General features: G+C 39.0%; 1 pseudogene; it reads left to right on the top strand.

Moving 5' to 3' along the window:
* The first annotated feature begins 875 nt into the window (after positions 1–875).
* On the top strand, positions 876–1136 carry LOC131506896 (protein S100-A6-like; annotated as a pseudogene).
* Positions 1137–9915: the final 8779 nt, after the last annotated feature.

The raw sequence follows: 9915 nt of genomic DNA, 5'->3' as shown, positions 1-9915 counted from the left end.
GAACACAAGCAGCTGTGAGATCATGACCTGAGCCAAAACCAAGAGTCACATGCTTAGTTGACTGAGCCACCCAGGTGCCCTGAGATATGGAGAACTTTTTAAAACCATGTCACAAAAACTCAGAAACCAAAAAGGATAAGATTGTTAACTTTGACCTTTTAAACTTTTGCATTGCAGACAACCAAATAGAAAACGAACTCATAATTCACACTATCTGGAAGGGAGAGAGACAGATGACAAATTAGAAAAATGTTTCGGAAAATGATATATAACAAAGTGCTAATACACACACATATGTACACACACACATACATTCATACCTTTATGGGGGAAAAAACAAAAGAAAGATGACAAAAGAATATGAAGAGGAAATTTATAAAAAGAAGTAATCCAAATAACCAATAAGCATAGGAGATGCTTAATTTTATTAGGAATCAAATGCTAGCTAAGTAAACTATTAATGAAATATTATTGTTTGGTCCTCAACAAATATTGAAAAGGTTAATAACATTCAGAGTTGGATATAGTCTCAGGAAATGTATACTTTCATGTCCTACTGGTGAGAATGTAAATTGGTACAATATTTCTAGAGGATAGTTTGGCAATATTCATAAAAATGACCCAAAATCACACATGCATGAATTTATCCAAAAGAAATAAAGGGATAAGTGAGAATAGATATACTCTCACAGGATACTCATCGTGGCTTTGTTTATAATGGTAGAAATTTAGAAATAGCCTAGATAAGTTGTGTCAAGGTGACACATGAATTCAGTAGAATACACTGAAGCCTGTAGGCAAAGAGGTAGGCTGGCCACCGCCCGCTGGTCCCTCCATGCTCTCCAGGCTGTGCTCGCTGAACCTAGTGTCCAACCATGGCGTACCCCCTGGATCAGGCTATTGGCCTCTTTGTGGCCATCTTCCACAAGTACTTGGGCAGGGAAGGTGACAAGAACACCCTGAGCAAGAAGAAGTTGAAGTTGCTGATCCAGAAAGAGTTCACCATTGGCCCAAAGGTGTAGGATACTGAAATTGCAAAGCTCATGGATGACCTGGACTGGAACAAGGACCAGGTGGTAAACTTCCAGGATTATGTCACCCTGATTTTCATCTACAATGATGCCCTTAAGGGCTGAAAATAAATCAGGAAGGTGGAGACACCCTCTATAGGGCCTGCGTAAGTCAAATCCAGTGGTGGGTAATTGTTCGATAATTATCTTTTTTTTTTTTTTTTTTTTTAGTTAAAAAAAAAAAAAAGAAAACACTGCAGCCTGTAAAACAAGAAAGTAGTTCTTTATTGATGGGTATGGAAGGATCTCAGGGACAAATGATTAACATGAAAAGAAGCATGTTTCAGAATAGTGTATACAGTGAGTGATTTCCCTTATGTAAAATTGCACTAGTCTACAAATGGGTAGATATGCCTAAAGGATGTTCACCACACTGTCAGATGTTTTCTCTGGTGATGCGCTTTTAGGTGTGTATTTATTTTCTTATTTGTACTCTTCTGTCATGTTAGAATTTTGTTCAAGTTGCTGGAGGGGTGGTGTGGGGGGGATGGGCTAAATGGGTGATGGGTACTAAGGAGGGCACTTGTTGCGTTGAGCACTGGGTGTTAAATGTAAGTGATGAATCACTAAATTCTACTCCTGAAACCAATATTACACTACATGTTAACTGACTATAATTTAAAGAAAATTTTGAAAAAAAAAGAAAAAACAAATTTTGTTCATAGTGAGCATATATCATGTTCTAAAAACAGCAAGCTAGTTTTAAAAATTGATGCTATCGGGGCGCCTGGGTGGCTTGGTCGGTTAAGCGTCTGACTTCGGCTCAGGTCACGATCTCACAGTCCGTGAGTTCGAGCCCCGCTTCGGGCTCTGTGCCGACAGCTCAGAGCCTGGAGCCTGTTTCAGATTCTGTGTCTCCCTCTCTCTGTGACCCTCCCCCGTTCATGCTCTGTCTCTGTCTCAAAAATAAACGTTAAAAAAAAATTAAAAAAAAAAAAATTGACGCTATCAAGGGGCGCCTGGGTGGCTCAGTCGGTTAAGCAGCCGACTTCGGCTCAGGTCACGACCTCGCGGTCCGTGAGTTCGAGCCCCACGTCGGGCTCTGTGCTGACAGCTCAGAGCCTGGAGCCTGTTTCAGATTCTGTGTCTCCCTCTCTCTCTGACCCTCCCCTGTTCATGCTCTGTCTCTCCCTGTCTCAAAAATAAACAAAACGTTAAAAAAAATTTTTTTTAAATTGATGCTATCAAAAAAGAATTAAAAAAAAAAAATAGGACCCTAAATGCAGCTCCTTTCAGCACAGCAATGCATATGTTAGCAGATACGGGAACAGTGATCATGTCAAGGAAAACTTCTCCCCTAAAATACCCTCAGTCCTAAAGAAAAATGTAAAAAAAAGCTCAGTGACTACAGGAGATGTTGAGAGGTATTTAGTACACTAGAAATAAGGTGGTTAGTATAAGGTCAGATGACTGCCTACCCAATAATGTGGCTTCAAAGAGTTCACATTGTATCTATGTATCTTTTTAAAACATTCTACCACCAAAATATTACATTTATACTCAAAAGTGGCACTCATTATTCAGAAACTTAAATCTCTTGAATTTACAAAATATATTTGCATTCCTGTGAAATATACAAAAATGATGCATCACAAGGCTAGGAAAAGCATCATTGTAAAGCACTATCGACTTCCATGAAGGAAACATTCGGAGTCACAGGCCAAAATATAGCATCAGGGCAAGGCCAAGTCTATTGCACACTATTGCCAGAAGCATATTTCTGGCAAAGAAACAGAATTGGTAATTGAACTATCAAATGTATTTCAAGAGGGTATTATGTTCCAAAAGAGTGGACTGGATTTAGAAATAGATTTAGTCTTCCCTTCCATGACCTGAAGCATTTCTGAACACAAGCAGCTATTAGGCAAGATCTCCATAATATTGAGAGCAACCAATGTGGTCTTTATATTTCTTTTTTTTTAAGTCTTTATTCTAATCCTTGTATAGGTAACACAGTGTTATATTGGTTTCAGGTGTACCATGTAGTGACTCAATACTTCCATATGACACCTGGCGCTCATCACAAGTGCACTTCTTAATCCCCGTCACCTATTTCACCCATCCCCCCACCTATCTCCCCTCTGGTAACCATCAGTTTGTTCTCTATAGTTAGGAGCCTGTTTCTTTGTTTGCCTCTCTCTCTTTCCCCCTTCGTTCATTTGCTTTCTTCCTTAAGTTCCACATATTTATTGATGGATATACCACATCTTCTTTATCCATTCATAGGTCAGTGGCTACTTGGGCTGTTTCCATAATTTGGATATTGTAGATAATGCTGCTGTAAACATCCGGGTGCATTTTTGTATTTTGGGGGTAAACACACAGTAGTGCAATTGCTGAATTGTAGGGCAGTTCTATTTTTAACTTTTTGAGGAATTTCCATACTGTTTTCCAGAGTGGCTGCGCCAGTTTGCAACAGTGCGAGAGAGTTTCCCTTTCTCCACATCTTTTTCAACACCTGTTGTTTCTTGTGTTGCTGATTTTCGTCATTCTGACAGGTGTGAAGTTGTATCTCATTGTAGTTTTGATTTGCATTTCCCTGATGATCAGTGATACTGAGCATCTTTTCATGTGTCTGTTGGCCATCTGGATGTCTTCTCTGGGGAAATGTCTGTTCATGTCCTGTGCCCATTTTTTAAATTGGATTATTTGTGTTTCGGGTGTTGAGTTTATAAGTTCTAGTATTGGATACTAACCCTTTACCATATATGTCATTTGCAAATATCTTTTCTCATTCCATAGGTTGCCTTTTTGTTTTTTGTTTCCTTTGCTGTGAAGAAGCTTTTTATTTTGATGAATTCTCAATCATTTAGTTTTGCTTTTGTTTCTCTTGCCCTGGGAGACATATCTAGAAAGAAGTTGCTATGGTCAGAGTAAAAAAAGTTACTGCCTGTGTTCTCTCCCAGGATTTTTATGGTTTCAGGTCTCACACTTAGGTCTTTAATCCATTTTGAACTTGTTTTAGTGTATGGTGTAAGAAAGTGGTCTAGTTTCATTCTTTTGCACGTTGCGGTCCAGTTTTTCCAACACCTTTGTTGAAGAGACTGTTGTTTCTGCCATTGGATATTCTTTCCTGCTTTGGTGAAGATTAATTGACCATACAGTTGTGGGTTCATTTCTGGTTTTCTATTCTGTTCTATTTATTTATTTATTAAATGTTTATTTTTGAGAGAGAGAGAGGGAGAAACAGATTACGAGGGGGGAGAGAGAGAGAAAGTGCACGCGAGTGAGCGTGATACACAGAATTGGAAGCAGGATCCAGGCTCTGAGCTGCCAGCACAGAGCCCGATGAGGGGCTCAAACCCATGAACCGTGAGATCATGACCTGAGCTGAAGTCGGAAGCTCATCCAACTGAGCCACCCAGGCGCCCCTATTCTGTTTTATTTACGGATCTACGTGTCTATTTTTGTGCCTTACCAAAATACCAGTAGCATTTTTCACAGAGCTAGAACAAACAATCCTAAAATTTGTATAGAACTCCCGCAAAAGACCCCAAAGAGCCAAAGCAACCCTGAAAAATAAAAGCAAAGGTGGAGGCATCACACTTCCAGACTTCAAGCTATATTGCAAAGCTATAGTGATCAAAAACAGTATGGTACTAGCACAAAAATAGACACATAGAGCAATAGAACAGAATGGGCTTTATATTTCTTAAAATTTTTCACATATAGTTATTTAAGGTTTAGTTTTTTCATGTAAGGAAACTGCCAAAAGGCATCCTCTAAATAAAATGTTGTCTTAAATAAGCCTCCTTAACACTGTATATACATTGAGTCAAATTACATATTCTACTGCAATTTGATTGAGAAATTTTAGACACTGCTGTTTAAAATTCTATTCCAGTTCTAGCAGTGTTACCCTGTTTGGTTTGGACAAATGTCTTTATTTCTAGAAGATTTTGTCAGCCCAATAAACAGACAGAGAGCCGGGGCGCCTGGGTGGCTCAGTTGGTTAAGTGACCGACTTCAGCTCAGGTCATGATCTCATGGTTGTTGAGTTGGAGCCCCGTGTTCAGCTCTGTGTTGACAGCTCAGAGCCTGGAGCCTGCTTTAGATTCTGTGTCTCCTTCTTTCTCTGCCCCTCCCCCACTCACACTCTGTCTCTGTCTCTCTCTCTCTCTCAAAAATAAATAAACATTAATTTTTTTTTTTTTTTTAAATAGAGACAGAGAGGGAAGAGAACATTGCCTTATGCCACAGGGGGGCAGTAAGTGTTGGTTAATGAGATAATATTGATAAACTATTTTTGGGAAAAGGAAAAAAAATGCTATGGGTGCACTTATTCCATATTGATAACTAAAGGGAAAAAATGAAAGCATGTGTAAACTTTAATATTTTTGGTGTTTCACATTCATAGACAAATTCTACCTTGTTGCTTTGCCAAGGAAAGTAAACAAATAAAAACCAAAAAGCCTTCAGCTTTAGAAACCCAAGTTCCCAAGGTCAGAGAAATCCTAACAGAGGACAAGCTTACCACATTGTTCCAATGTTGTTCAGCCTTATCTATTCGTTAATCACTAACTTCTGGATCTCATTTTTGTAAGGAATGTGCATAAGCCAGTTTCATTTAAAAACGGAAATGCAGAACCACATATTTTGGAAAAGGGATTGAAAATAGAAAACTCACTTAGATTAGTCAAACAGCTCTCTAAATTCTATTTAGCAAAACAAAGATTATCATGGGCTGCTAGTCTTTATTAGTTGCAAAATCTCTAAAGTCAGTGCAAGGTTCTAGGACCAACTGTAGAGCCTCATAGAAACCTGCATATTTCCCCGAGGGACCAATTCATTTATAGTTTACAGCCCTAACTCTTAGTTTAATGCAATTTGGAATATCTACAACAATAACGGCTTATCCTTTAGAATTTCTTTTTCAGTTTTGGCAGATTTACTAACCAAGCTCCCAGGAGCAGTACAGTGGGAGCAGTGATTCTCAAACAGAGTACAGAGTCAACCCCAGGCCCTCCACTCCTCACTCAGGGGTGAATGAGAATCTCCAGGGTATGTCAATGGAAAAGAATTCAATATTATAATTGGGGTGCCTGGGTGGCTCAGTCGGTTAAGCATCCAGCTCTTGGTTTTGGCTCAGGTCATGATCTCTCGGTTTGTGAGTTCAAGCCCCATGTCCGGCTCTCTGCTGTCAGTGCAGAGCCTGCTTGGGATTCTCTCTCACTTCCTCTCTCTCTGGTCCTCCCCCACTTGTCCTCTCTCTCTCTCTCTCTCAAAATAGATAAATAAACTTTAAAAAATTATAATTGTATATTTTTGCAGAGACACTGATTTTTATAACAAGACACAGAAGGTAAAACTCGGGAAAAATTAGGTGTATAGGTAAAAGAAGCTTGAGAAGCAGGTATAAATACTGAAAACTACTGTGAAGGAAAGAGGGTTAAAAAGAAATGGTCATTTAGCTTGGAGTTTCAGAAAATTTTCTTGGTAAAAGAGGTGACAGAGCGATGGGGAGGATCATGCAGTACGGAGTGTTCTAGTTTCCTCCCCCATCCCATACTTGTCGAGTTCATGAGCAAACTGTGAATTTGGAAGGCTTAGTCTGTGCCTTGATTAGTGTGATAAAAGGCTGAGTTCAGTTGAAATCTTTGGTACTGCATTTCAGAAATGAAACAGATAAAACTAACCCTTGCCAAATGTCAATTCCAAAAGGTTAAAGTATTTGACTGGGTCTAAGGTGGTTGGGAAAATAAACAGTGGAAGATGTGGTAGTGAGAGAGAGAGAGAGAGAGAGAGAGAGAGAGAGAATGCATGAACACAATTGGGAAGAAAAGGAGAGAGAAAATTAAGAAAAATTTATTTGATTTTTAGGTTTACAAAGAAACACAGGATCACTAACAATAAACCATCATCAAATTGAACATATAGTACTTAAAAATGCTATTTACTACAGTGCACAGGGATTAAACATTAATTTTTTAAAAATTTTTATTTATTTTTGAGAGATAGAGATAGAGACAGAGTATGAGCAGGGGAGGGGCAGAGAGAGAGGGGGGCACAGAATCTGAAGCAGGCTCCAGGCTCTGAGCTGTCAGCACAGAACCCCACTGGAGGCTTGAACTCATGAACTGTGAGATCATGACATGAGCCAAAGTCGAACACTTAACTGACTGAACCACGCAGGCACCCCTGGATTAAACATTTTTTTTAAACATTTGTTTGTTTGTTTGTTTAAAAATTTTTTAATGTTTTTATTTATTTTTGAGACAGAGAAAGACAGAGCATGAGCAGGGGAGGGGCAGAGAAAGAGGGAGACACAGAATCTGAAGCAGGGTCCAGGCTCTGAGCTGTCAGCACAGAGCCCTACACGGGGCTTGAACTCACAGACTGTGAGATCATGACCTGAGCTAAAGTCAGATGCTTAACCGACTGAGCCACCCATTTATTTATTTATTTATCTATTTATTTTTTTAGAGAAAAAGCTTGTGCATGTGAGTGCAAGCGGGGGAGGGGCAGAGAGAGAGGGAGAGAGAGAATATCAAGCAGGTTCCACACTCACTGCAGAGCCTGACGTGGGGCTCAATCCCATGACCTTAAGATTATGACCTGAACCAAAATCAAGAGTCAGAGGCTTAACTGACTGAGCCACCCAGCCATCCCAGGGATTAAACATTTTAAGATAATGAGTCTATTACTGCCAGAAACTAGAATCACAAATAATACTCACAAGCACATGTCATTTGGAGGCAAATAGCATAGCAAACATGCACATATTTTCATATGTTTACCATTCCTTGCACAACAATTACACTGAACTATTAGAGAAACGCATTCCCTGGAGAATAAACAGGGACATTCTACCTGTGTCCCATGGAAGAAGACTTATTTTAAGAAACAAGCAGAGTCAAAAAAAAAAAAAAAAAGATATAAGCAGAGTCAATTCTGGAGCGTAATACTCATATTTTTTGTGTTTCCCATAATTTTTCTTCTCAGGTTGTTTTGGTACAGTTAGGTCTCAGTGTGGTACAGTGTGGTATAGTTGTGTCATGATGTAATGGGGTTTGTCTGGGCTGACTTATCTGGGTTAAAATATCCAACGTAATCCTCTATTTGCTATCCCTCCTAAAATGCTTTGTTAAAAGTCATCAGTAGGTGGGCAAAATTGCTTAATGTGGGAAAAACTCTAATTCAGAAAAATTATCTGAAAGACTTTATAGAGTTCTTTTTGAGATCTACAAGTTTGTATTTTAAAGCTCTTCTGCAATGTGGGCTAATTTCCACAAAACTTCTAAGGAGAGCTTCTTTTGAACCTGTTTTAACAAACAGATAAAAATAATTTTTAATTTGTTCATCATTCATATGCAAATAAATGTTGCCATAGAATTTCAAGAATGCTGGAAAGGACTTTCTGAAGACTGTTAATGGTTCCTCTTGGATTTTTTTCATTAATAATTTACTTAGCCAACACTTTCTTCAGAAGAAGTTGTGATCTTGCCTTACTAGAAGTATCTCATCTTCTTAAAGTACTAGCTTTTTTTAGTGAGATATTACTAAATCCTCATCATCACTTTTATTCACCACACAACAATGGTAGTTGTGTCATGTGTATACAGCTTGGTCCAGACAGCAGTTCCTTATGGTTTGATTTTAGCTATTTCTAGAACATTCATTTCAACATTAAACAAGATTCTGGAAAATTTTGTGGGTTTTTTGTTGATTTAGCTAATGAATATTAACTCTGTCTTTTTCCACATAAACAATGTGTTGGGAGATGGTATAGCCAAAGGTAAGAATACAAAACCTTAGCTGGAAGTGATAATGAGAATAAACTAGAGCTGACTAAGATTGGAAGGTGAACCAGAAGGGTCCAGAAAAGTCCAGGCCAGAGCAGCTACCCCAGAAACCTGAGTGGGAGAATTAATGTCAAAGGCCACTAAACTGTGGGGTTGTTTATATGCAACATGATCATAGCACTGGCCAACAAGTACACTTATTTATATAAGCTATGATTGTCTCATTATTAACTTAAAGAAGATAAATGGGGGGAAATGGAGAAAGACAAAAATTAGCATAAAGGAGAAGAGGAGTGGGAAAGATCTTGGTGAAGATCCAAGCAAATATTAGCCAAAGTTCACTTGGAGACTGAATCACATGCTAGAACAAGAGATGAATTGGGAGGAAACTTTCCAGAGTCTCACATCTTCATTCTATAGAGGAAGCTATGGATCTCAGGGAGGAGGAGTTACAATCTCACACTACGACGGAAGCAGGTAGTTTGTCTTTCCCCATCCATCAACTCTGCCATGGAAATCCTACTCATCCTTCAAAACTCAACTCAAAAGCCACCCACTCTGTTATCCCTTCCTTGTCTTCTTAACCAAAAATGGGCTCTTTCATCTCTGAATTTCTATAGATTCCTGAACTCTGTCTAAATTTAAAAGAATAATAGTTTTGTGTGCTTTTCTTTTGTTTGGCCTGGGTTACTATCCCTTCCCTGTCCTGGGCTACTTCTCAGTGAAGGCCTACTGGAGCTTGAGGAGACAGAGCTTTACCCGGGACACCACGGATATATGTGCAGGCTGGAAGGATATTATATATAGAGTGTTCTCACACTGAAGGGAAAACGACAGAGGAAAAAAAAAAGAATGAAATGTGCCCTAGCCTCATCCCTTTCCCCTTCTTTTCAATAAATGACATTCAGAAATTCTACGTGTTTTATTTCTCCCTGTTCCTATGAATCCAGGCACTAGCTTATTTAACGTTTCTCCTCAGAACATTCCATGAGCTCCATGCTATTATTCAAAAAGAGAAGCAAGCAAGCAGGAAAAATTTGTTCTAGGGACCTGTGGTAGCCAGAAGCCAGATGGCTTCAGCTTTCCTCTGCTTTCTCCTTTGG

Source organism: Neofelis nebulosa, chromosome 3 (genome assembly GCF_028018385.1).
Source record: "Neofelis nebulosa isolate mNeoNeb1 chromosome 3, mNeoNeb1.pri, whole genome shotgun sequence".
NCBI lineage: Eukaryota > Metazoa > Chordata > Mammalia > Carnivora > Felidae > Neofelis > Neofelis nebulosa.
Note: the sequence above shows the minus strand (reverse complement) of the source record. Positions and strands in the feature narration are given on the sequence as shown.